Here is a 9,304-nt window from a genome sequence, read left to right as displayed (position 1 = left end):
CTATTCCAAGCAAGACGTGCCCCGAACAGCTTCGTGCTGTTCCCTCGGGTCCTGTCCCTGGTCACCAGAGTGCGGAGATCGGCACCTGCTCCCCCGCTCCCCCTCCTCAGGACGCTGAGGTGTCCCCTCAGTCTCCTCCTGCCGGACAGATCAAGTGCCCTCAGCCGCCCCTCACACGGCTTCCCCTTCACACCCTTCAGCTTAATGTCTTTGCCATATCGTGGTGCTCAAAACTGCACACAGCAGCCGAGGAGAAGCCTGGGCAGGGGTGTGCAGCTCAGCCGTGAGGCGGCACAAAAGGGGCAGAGGCAGCGTGGGCTGATGCCGGAGTGCCGGTCGTCGGGAAAGCCATCTGGAATTTTTTAAAAACCCACAAAACATGCATGCCAGACATTTCGAGTGGTTAACACTATTGTGGTGCCCAGCCCTCAAGGTGCGGATGCCCTGCAGCCCTCAGGAAACAGCCGGGCTGGTATCAGGAGTGCTGCAGGCAAAAATGCAGCCAAGACATCCCGAAGAAGATCCCTCCCTGCTCTTCTGAAATGTTGCCCGTAAGTAAAAAGGCCTTTACAAAGTGGCTTTATGCTTAGCTCGAGCTAAAACAAGAAAGTCGGTTATCTTTCCCACCGACATTAAACCCCAGACACTGGCATTTTCCACACAAAAGTGTTGAAATATCTCAGTTACGTTCTTTTCAAACCTTGTTAACACACTACAGTTCTAGTGCAAACTAAAATGGAAGTATTTCTGAAACTCACAAGTTCGTGCTAGTGAGGACAAGTGCTGCCTGATTTTCCCATGCTGGTTTTGTATTTCCAGTTTTGGATAAATGAATATTGTCACAAATATTCGGTGTAGGACAATATTTATGAGATTATATAAAGACACTCTTTCTCCAAGGATAAAAATAAGCAAATAGCCCTTGGAGTTTTACTGGCCATCTTTGCGTGTAAATTCTTATTTTCCTTTTTCTTTGGGTGAATTTGGTGACAATACTCATTAGCGAAGGCTTGGGGTTAAATTCTCTAAGTCTTCAGTTTACTAACAGCAAATTTGGAAATATTTTTATTGTTGGTGGGAGTCGTCCAAACAATGTTAGTCTTCAACTACAAAAAAATGTTGATTTCGTCATATGTTCAGATTTCTGTTTGAGGTGGAGTGGCAAAAATTCCTGTTCCTGCTCTCTCAGTGAACTGTTAGATGCCTCAATCCATCAGGCTGGTGGCAAAGCACCCGTTTCAAAACAGAGAAGGTGATGGTGATGGTGAACTTCAGGGGGAGCTGGATGTAATTCCAGGGGAAAAAAGTCATGTACTGGGGCTGGAAATCAGCTGTGTCCCCTTTGATTCATGCCACCTTCTTCACACAAAGGCAACTTTGCAGCTTTTGTGCTTCCACATGTTCTAGGAAGGGTAAAGACATTTGTACGGACAAATTAAGGAGGCACAAAACCACAGCGTTGTAAATCTGGAGGAGGAGGGCACAGAAAATAAGGTCGGCATAAATGGTTAATGAAAGAGAAGCTGAGTAATTTCTGTGAACAGTGAAGGGAATGGTTACAATGGTAATGAAATAATGGAAATACTCCGGGTGCTCAGAAGGAGTGAGTGTCGCACCCTGCAGAGCGAATAAATGAGCGAATAAATCGCAGGCACTTCAGCTAAAGTAGGAATTTTTTAGAAAGAAGATCCTGATGATCTACTGTGCCCACATGGAAACGTTTCTTCATTTGAGCTGAATGCTCTGTGGGCTGAAATGCTTGGATTGGATTATCTTACTGAACCGAGCCTGGAGGGAAAATCTCATTTGAGGACTGAAGAAGAAAACCAAACTGCATCAGAATCTCAGCATCTTGACAGCAAGCTGCCAGCAATTTTCATGGCTTAATCAAAATAAATAAGAAATTGACCTTTTCTTTCCATGGCAGCCTTAACTGCAATGTGCCTTTGCTGCTTGGCTGCAAGTCCTGCTCATTTACACACACATGCATGACATGATGTATGCAGTATTCCAGCTGATAAGGTTATTTGGGAAGAAAGGCTCCTCCTAGATGTAATAATGTAATTTATAATTTGTTTTTATGATGAACAGTTCCACGGGGGGTGGGAGGATGGGCAAGCCTCGCAAGCAGAGCTGCTGGCAGAAATGAGGCATGAACAGCACCTCCCGCTGAGATGAGGAATGGAATATTCTGGCCAGGATCCAGGGAAGCACTCAAACAAGCTCTTTACCTGAAGTACAAACAAGCACCTTTGTCCCTTACATATCAGAAGGAATGTGTCACAGCCTCCAAGGCTAAAATTTAGGAAAGGAGTTGCCTGGTATATGTGCTCAAATAATTTTGTTTAAAAAAAAAAAAAAGGGACCCAGAACTGCCAGGAAATCATCCAAACACCAGCTTAAGGCAAGCTGGTAATAACATCTTCATCTACTTGCTGGATGCTTGTTTGATCACCTTCCATAAGCCAGATTTCAGAGTAAATCCCAAAATACTCTTGCTGTTTCCACCTGTACGTGCCCTTCACATCATCCCTTGGGGATTACTGCTCTCGTGAAAGACTTTTTTTGCTCCTAAGGGTCCTGCCAGAAATTCCGATCCTGTAGACAGCGCTGCACTGAGCACTTCCCAGCTTTCAGCAATCCCTCTGGGAAACTGGGAATTGTTTCCAAGGCTGGATGCCAGGCAAGCAACAAAGTCAGAGGAAAAGAAGTTACACTCCTCCTTTTTTTGTCTCCACACCCTGCAATTTCCCTGTCTGCAGGCAAATTGTTTCCATGATTTCTGTGGATTCAAGTGAAACCAGTTGCTAAGTGTCATGCTAAGCCAGAATTGTCACAGCTCCAGTTGAAGTCTCTGAAGAAACCGATGTCTGAGTTCAGATTTCAGTGTGGTTTAAGATTTTCAAACCTTTTAGGAGCATTTTCAGATTCTCTTAAGAAGCAACAAATGTCCATGTTGAAGTAGAAACTGTAATTTTGTTTCACGGGGAATAGGCAAAAATAAACCAAAATTGTTGCCAGAAAAAAAGCACTTTCTCATATCCTAATCTTAAGTATTACTTGACAGATAGGTTAAATACTGGCTTGATGCAAGAACACAGGAGTGTGAAAATGAAGTGAATATCTATTTGGAAACATTTTTTTTCCTATTGGAAAGGTGTCAGAAAATGTTTGCTGATACCACACGTTGATAGTCCTACAATACAGAGGAAATCCAGAGTACTGACAAGCTTATGAGGCACATCTGATCCCTGAGAGATGATAGCACATTTAATAAAACTGGGGGAAAATCAGATCATCAAGTTAAGCCATTAAATCAAAATGGCTTTTTTTTCCCAATTATTTCTCCTGCTTATCCAGCTTCCAAGTATCTGTTAAAAACCAGAAATTAATCTTGACTGCCTTGAAATGCTGGAAGTTATACTCTTTCTTAGTCAAGTATTTTTGTTGTTTCGCATGGACAACCTCTCTTAAAATCTTGGTACTAAAAATGCTCCTTTTAAAACAGGGGATGCATCTTTTTGTTGATTTGTCTGATTTTAAATGAGATTTCACTTTTACAGTTGTATCTTAGAATGCAGGTGTTGTTAAAAGACAGAAACGTGGTTGAGAAGTGCCTCCTGTTGTGTAGAACAGCCACTCACCGGCATCTCATGCACAAGAGCAGGCTGTCCCACATGAAGTATTCTCTGTGTATACCACATGTGTTAATCTCTACTTCCCAAAAATCTCAATTCTTCATTCCCTGCCAAGAAATGCTTACAAGAAAACCATTGAGAGTGGTTGAATTCCTTGTAGTAACACAAGCTAAATGGGAAAGTGCCAATTATTTTGTCAGAGACCAGCGAGCCAGGATGAGCACTGGAGAATGATGGATGCTGGCCTTGCCTTTTTCCATCAGGTAATGTTTTCTACAGTATGGGTGAAGTTGTCTGAATGATGGTTTGTTACTTCAAGAAAAGGTAAATTATCATTTTCTCAAATTGCCTTAAATTGTTATATTGAGTGATATTGTGAAGTATTATTCAGAGGTCCAACAAGGATAGAAAATTTGTTGTGAAATCATAACTTAATGCATATTGGTTTCCTCAGCTCAGACTTAGAGTGATGCTATGCTTATGTTAAGTATTTGGGAGACTTGATGAAGTAGAATTTGTGAGCTTTTTTTAACAGATATTTCTTCAGAAAACAATACACTTTCTCTGGCCCTCAAAAAATTTGCAGTATATGCAGCCGTGCTAATGTTCCCTGTGTGAAATTTCACTTCCCTGCCTTATAAATCCAGGGAAGCTTTGGGAATATGACTTGAGTCAAGACAGATCATGCAGGCAGGTGGACAGATGGTACCATGAAAAGCAGAACTCATGGTGGGTCCATCACAATCGTATTGTTCACCAAAATCTGAGTCAAGGAGCCAAAACTCGGACTAACTTTCCTACTGCCACAGCCATACCTGACGAGTGTTTGTGCATCGGGCCGAGGACAGGGTTCTCAAACCTCTTCTAGGAGAGGGACATTTTCAGGTACCGCTGGAATTCGGAGTTGTTTGACCCGTGCTGGTGGTGCAGGGTGGGGGCCCATGGAGGATGGGTGCACATGTGGGCATTCCAGTCTGGATGGGAGGCTCCGACTCGAAGTGAGCCACGCCAGGAGCTTCTCCTGGTGACAGGTGGTCTCGTTTGTGTGACAGGGGAGCAGGGACAACACGGGCCGGCTCGGAGCACCGGCGCAGCCCCGGCACCCCCAGCCCCTGCCCCGCTGCCCTCCGGCCGCGGGGACTGCCCGGCGGGAGGTGCCGCAGAGGCGGGGGGTGAAGGCAGGACGGGCTCCGCGGCCCCTCCGCCCGGTGCCCCTCTCCTGCCGCAGGGGAGGAGGCTCGGCCGCCGCCGGCACCGACACCGAGCGGTCCGCGGGGAGCCGAGCCGAACCGAGCCGAGCCGAGCCGCGGGCGGCATGGAGTGGGAGCTCAACCTGCTCCTCTACCTGGCGCTGTTCCTGCTGCTGCTGCTGCTGCTGCTGCTCCTGCTGTGCCTGCTCCTCCGGCAGCTGCGAGGCTCGGCGGGAGCAGCCCCGCGCCGCCTCCCGCCGCCCCGGCAGCCCTGGGCTGAGTGCCGGGAGCCGGGAGCTGGGAGCCGGCCGCCGCCGCTGCCGCCTCGGGCCGCCCCCAGGTGAGTCCGCGACACACAGGGAGGGCTGGGGGCCGCCCCCGGGCCGCCTCCCACTCTCCGCGTCCCCCCGGGAAGGCGCGGGCTGGGTGCTGCTCCGCCAGCATCCCCTGTCCCCGACCTCCCTCCGGTCCCCCGCTCTCTCTAGAGTAGCTACGTTTGCCATGCAGAATTCAGGGGAAATTTGAAGGTGCGTTCACCCTGCAGCTTTTACTCTGTAAGAAAGTATTATAAAACTCCCCTCAGGCTCTCTTTGTGGAGGAGATTATGTTGGCTTTCCTTTGGCATACAGAGATTCGAATTTGACCTGTTTAGAGAATTTTTAAATGTAGTGTTTTCCGGTGAAGAAGACACCTTTTAAAATAAACCCCTCTGCCCCACCTTCAACCACATCTAACTCAGTTTTCCTTTTACTCCACAGGAGCTATTCCATCATCTAGCTAAAATGCCAAGTAGGCTTCACTGCCTGTAGGGTGGGAACAGACCTGGCAACAGCCCAACCTTGGCTGACCCTACCCCATCTCTGATGTCCCCCAGGGACCACTTTGGCCCCAGCACAGCAGCTGCTGCTGCCCAGGTAATGCCTGGGGCTGATGTCAGTGTTCCACTGCCTGCTGACTGCCCCCATCCTGTGCAGGGTGTGCAGGGGAGGCACGGACCAAGCAACTCGGCCACTGTGCCTTTAGGAAATTCGTGCTTGAGGCCTCTAGGAAATTCACGCAGACCTTTGGCAGCAGGGTTTTTTGGTAGCTCTCTGGAACCAGGGTGTATTTCGGGAGAGTGAGCTTAAGCCAACATGAGTTCTGACCTGTGCTCACTCTGGGGAGTTTCTGCACCATGGCAAAAGATGGACAGGCACTGGTTTGTCCCTACAGCAAGGACCTGTGGAGGAGCTAAGAATAGGTGCTAACAGCTGTGCAGTGAGCTTGGCAAAAAGAAATTATTGTAGTGCTATAGAACTGGTGTTCTTGTTCAAAAATGTGGGGTTTCGGGGTTCTTCTTTAGGCCACATTTAAATGGCAGCTGTTGGGGCGGTGTGGCTGCAGGCAGCCAGGTCTCCAGCGTAGTTGTAGGGTGTATTTTCACAGTGCAGATTGCTGCTAATTCAACAAGTGCCTCTCAGTACACGATCTGCCTTCTTGGCTCCTGCTGTGCATTTCTCTGTTACAAGGCAGCGTGCTGTGAGCACGAGGACACTGTTAGAGGGAACACAGGATATTCCAGCTCTCCAGCCCTTGCTGCAGTGATCTGAGCTCTCTTCTGCTCACTGCTGGGTAACTTGGCATAGGGGAAGGATCTGCTAATGGTGCAGGGGTAGTTAAAATCAAGTTGGAGAGGCCCTCCTCCAGAGGCTGTTGGCATTGCTCTGACCTTTCTTCTAGCTGGCTCACTATGGCTTCTTATTTCAATTGAAATTGTTGCACACTCTGTGATTTAGGTCAGGTCTTTTATTTGCATCATTACAGATCCATCATCTCTTATACAGATTGTTCCAACATGCAGTCCTGCTTGGCAGGGGCTTTGCAAGACATAGGACATTCTGTTTGGGGTACTGGTCCTGGGGCTGATGCCGTGCTGCCTCACCCAGCTCGGGCCGTGAGTATTTGCTGTCTGTAGCCCCTCCTAGTGCCTGATGCCTCAGCTGCCCTTCTCCTTTCTTGGTTGTTTTTTTTTTCAGCCATGGGAAAATGATGAAGGAACAATCCAGTGTAGGTTTCCCTGCCAGTAATCCAACAGTCTCTTATCTCTATGGTTTTCTTGTTCTTCTTCTGTGAAAAATGGTGGGAATGATTTTGGCCTCACATCAGTGATTAGAAAGAAGGTGACTAATGGTTTTGCTCAATTAATATGAGTAGCTGTAAAGCTGCTACACATATTCTGCATGAACACCAAGAGATTACCTTCAGAAGGTGACTTCACAGATAAGTAGCCCTGAAGTGTTTAAAACCTTGGGAATGGTTGGGACACTTCTAATGACTTGTGTTGCAGAAGCCTTTCATATTTACTGTATTGCATGGAGCAGAGAGAATGTGGTTTTTGTAATGGCTCTTTACAAGCGTGACTGACAGGGCACAGTTACCTTTCTCTGGAAAATGAAAACTAGTACATGATTTTTCTCTGACAGATAAGCATTTTACACTAACAGTGCAGGAGAATAGTTTGTGGAACAAACTCAGTGACAGAGGATTATAATTTCTTTGCTTTGTCTTGTTTTGGTACTAATACTGCATCTCAAATGTTGTCATTTCACAAATACCTGCAGTGTAGGAATAAATACTTCAAATTCACAACATGAGTGTTCCTTTTAAGTAAGCTCCATGTTCCAGTGCTGTCATCTGCAGTGTAATTTGGAAGTACAAGCAGGGGAGTTGTTTGGCATCACACACCCAAGTGGCATCAAACATCTGCTCCATTCAAACGATTTCCTATTCCTTGATGTGTGTTTTAGGGCACAGCTGTGGAGGCAGCACTTTCCCCTCTGCTGGTATGGTCACAGAGCAGGAAGGTGGACGGATATTCAGCTCTTCTAGGCTGCTGTTAAAGATGCATTGTTTGCCCAAAGATTGATGCTGACAATCCTTTGATTGATCCTTTTGCTCGGGAAGGAGGGCAGGCTGCCCCTTGTGCAAAGAACCTGTCCCGCTGTCCAGAGATCTTCTAGGAAGTTTCTAAATTCCCAGTGTCCAGGCTCTCAACAGAAGATGAACACCCTTTTGTTTAATCAGTGATGAGAGGCAGAAGTAAGCCAAAGGCTCTAAAAGATTAGCCAGATGAATCATCACGGGAAGATGTAAACAAGCTGCAGGGTGAGAGAAATACAAGATGGAATCATTAGTAGGAAGTTACTCCTGAGCCCTGGGTGTTGCTGAAGTGCACAGGCACAGGTATCCTGTCCTGGCAGCGAGCAGGGTCTCCCTTCTGTTCAGCACCGAGGTGTTGGGACATCTCATTCCTGGGCCATTGCCAGCAGCACCCAAGGGAAGTCAGGTGTGAAAAACCCTTGGGGAATCCAGAAGAATAAAACAATTAAATTTGTATGCTTTTGTTAGCTGTCAGCTATAGGGTGATGAAATCATCTGCAAATATTTGAAAGATACAAACTCTGAGGAAGAAGATTTATTTAGCATGATACTGGGCATAAGAGAGTGCAACACAGGGAGTAGGAACACTGAAGGCAGGAGAAAGTAGTTGACAACAAAGTGTATTAACTCAAGAAATTATCTCCCAGGCAAGACACGCAAAACTCGATGTTTGCATGTTGAAAATTAGACTGTCATGAGAGGGAATAATTCTGTGCTCTTATGAAGAGGCACTAACCACGTTGTCACCTCTTTTCCCATCTGCAGATTAAAAGACACAAAGGCTCAGTGGTCCAGAACAGTTCCCAGTGAGGCCTGAAGAATTATGCCAGTAATGTCCTAATTTGGGTATTTACAAATACTGTAAACCAAACACAGCAATCTGTCTCTTTTTTCTGATGATTAATCTGGTGTATTTTCACAGTGACAGGTAGTGGCATAGCTCCACTCACAGCCACAGCTGTGCAAGGCCTGCTCAGTACCTTTAATTTTTTTTAGCATTCCTGAGAAACTCTCTACTGTGTTGTTTCCCTTCAAACGTTGTTGCATCTCTCAAATTCCACTTTGAAAATCCACCTTCTTTGAAGGGCTGTCAGAATTCTGACAGTCATTTAAGATCTGTTTTGAGGTGCCTTGGGGAGACTTCAGCCAAAGCAGGTTTGCTGTTCAGGTGTATGGGCACATGTGAGCTGACAAAGCTTTCAATACAGAATATGATGGTCCATCTTATTTGGACTTAGAGAAGAAATTTATTATTATTATAAATATTATTATTATTATTATTATTATTATTATTACTACTAGTACTACTGCTACTTTGATATTTTACCACATGTTAATGACTGCAAGTTTTAGAGAATGGGGAATATATTGCCTCATGTAGTTACAAAAATTAAAGTATTAATCAGTTCTGTGAGAAATATAAGTATTGGAGGAAATTTATGGAAAGCCTCACAAATCCAAATGCTACGTGTTTTCAGTGTGACTTTTAGTGAAATTCAGCAGCATGTGCTTCAGGTGAGTTCTCTCTGAAAATGCATATCCTATTTTTGATTTCAG

The sequence above is a fragment of the Parus major genome, chromosome 4 (genome assembly GCF_001522545.3).
Source record: "Parus major isolate Abel chromosome 4, Parus_major1.1, whole genome shotgun sequence".
NCBI classification, from domain to species: domain Eukaryota; kingdom Metazoa; phylum Chordata; class Aves; order Passeriformes; family Paridae; genus Parus; species Parus major.
This window is presented reverse-complemented; position numbering follows the sequence as displayed.